This window comes from Nuphar pumila, chromosome 11, assembly GCF_984573655.1.
Source record: "Nuphar pumila chromosome 11, dmNupPumi1.hap1.1, whole genome shotgun sequence".
In the NCBI taxonomy this organism is placed as follows: Eukaryota; Viridiplantae; Streptophyta; class Magnoliopsida; order Nymphaeales; family Nymphaeaceae; genus Nuphar; species Nuphar pumila.
Genome location: NC_143259.1, coordinates 115,708,967 through 115,711,132, shown reverse-complemented (window position 1 = coordinate 115,711,132; position 2,166 = coordinate 115,708,967). Strand labels below are relative to the sequence as shown.

The 2,166-nt window shown below is 36.6% G+C and overlaps 1 long non-coding RNA gene across 1 annotated transcript; it reads left to right on the top strand.

The window, feature by feature from the left end:
* Positions 1–429: 429 nt before the first annotated feature.
* LOC149822987 (uncharacterized) lies at positions 430–1,681 on the top strand. The gene is made up of 2 exons (XR_016425855.1): positions 430–582; positions 1,405–1,681. It is a non-coding gene; the product is annotated as an uncharacterized LOC149822987 (long non-coding RNA).
* Positions 1,682–2,166: the final 485 nt, after the last annotated feature.

Genomic DNA, 2,166 nt, shown 5'->3' with positions numbered 1-2,166 from the left:
AATCTTTTGTCATTTAACTTCGCAGGAAGCAGAAAAAGGAGGCAGTGTACCATATAAGGATGTGTTTGTAGAAACACATAAACGGAAGACCACGGGAGTCTTCGTATCAGAGAAGGCGAGAACGACAACGGTATGTATTAATTCTATTAATAATCATTGCAATATATATGCAAGTCATCATAATGTTATCATTAATTATTAATGAATACTTTAAACATTATTTTGTAGGAGGCATATGAGCAACAAATGGTAGAGCGATATGGTGAAGACGCTACTCAGCATCCATCATTTGATCCTACAGCATGGGTGACTGCAGCAGGTGAACCCAAAAAAGGTCGCGTGTTCGGGTTTGGGAGTAATATGAACACTTCACCAGTTATTGGTTCTTCCAGTTACGGCTCACCAACTTCTTGCGCCGACATAAGCTCCAAGCAACCGACTATTCTTTCCGGTGATGATGTACGCGAGATCATTAATGAATCACTGAATAACTACTTCCAATACACCGTCGCCCCCTTTCTCCGAAATGAGATCAAGGCCGCTGTTCAGGATAGGGGATCTTCGATTCCAGGTCCCTCTCAGGTATAATCACATATATAGTTTTTTTGACTATCTTAAAGCACATCTGAGCATGGTAGAATCACATATAGAGTTTTTCTAGATGCCTTAGAACACATATGAACATGCTATAATCACATATTCAATTTTTTTACTGCCTTAGCACACATATGAGCATGATAGAATCACATATATATATATTTAACTTTTTGTCTGTCTTAGAGCACATATGAGCATGATAGAATCACATATAAAGTTTTTTTGATTGCATTAGAACACATAAGCATGCTATAATCACATATTCAGTTTTTTTACTGCCTAAGAACACATATGAGCATATTATAATCACATATTCTGTTTTTTGACTGCCTTAGCACACATATGAACATGCTATAATAACATATAGAGTTTTTTAACTGCCTTAGAACACATATGAACATGTTATATATCATTTATGATAGAATCACATATAAAATTTTTGGCTTTGCCTGCCTTAGAGCACATATGAGCATGCTATATTCACATATTCAATTTTTTTACTGCCTTAGCACACATACGAGCATGATCGAATCACATATATAGTTTTTTGCTTGCCTTAAAGCACATCTGAGCATGGTAGAATCACATATAGAGTTTTTTTATATGCCTTAGAACACATATGAACATGCTATAATCACATATTCAATTTTTTGACTGCCTTAGCACACATATGAGCATGATAGAATCACATATAGAGTTTTTTTATTGCCTTAGATCACACATGAGCACATGATAGAATCACATATAGTGTGTAATTTATTTCATTATATTTTGTTTATCAATACTGACTGTTCTTTTCTTGTGTAGGCTGCTAGCGATAATCAGGGTAGTGGAGCTGAAGGGACAGATAAAGACAATGAACAAGAAGACGCACAAAATCTTGGCGATGATTAGAGGACTGTGTTGAAGAAGTTCTATTTTTTTTATTTTTCCTAATTGTAATTGTTGAATTGTAAATAATTAAACTTCTTAGTTTTAAGGTGGAACGATTAATTATTATAGATACTTGTTATATGAATTTTTTTGTGTGGTTTGTTTTTTATTTACAGGAAATATAAATTGTACAGGAAATATAAATTGTACAGTTCTCCGTAATTAATTTTTAAATAATTTTTTTTTGATTTTTTTTCATTTTTGCGACGGATTAGCGACGGATGATTCCGTCGCTATTCATATTAATCTAGCGACGGCTTAGCGACGGAATTAAATCCGTCACCACGCCGTGGTCGCCGTTTAGTACCGGCGGATTGGCGACGGAATATAGCGCTCGTTATTCCGTCGCAATTAGCGACGGACTTGGCGACGGAATTATTTCGTCGCCAGTTAGCGTCGAAATATTCGCGACGTAAGCATACTGTCGCCGCGTTGTCGCTAATCCGTCCCTAACATGGTTAGCGACGGATTAGCGACGGATTAGCGACGAAAGGTGGTCGTCGCTAATCTACTGCTCTGTTGGTGTTAACTTTTAGGTGTGCAGCTACCTGCGCAACCAGACTGTGTGATAGACGGCCACAAAAAAATACAAAAGGGGGCAAAAACATGTTTTTTTTTCATTTTGCCTCTTTAGAG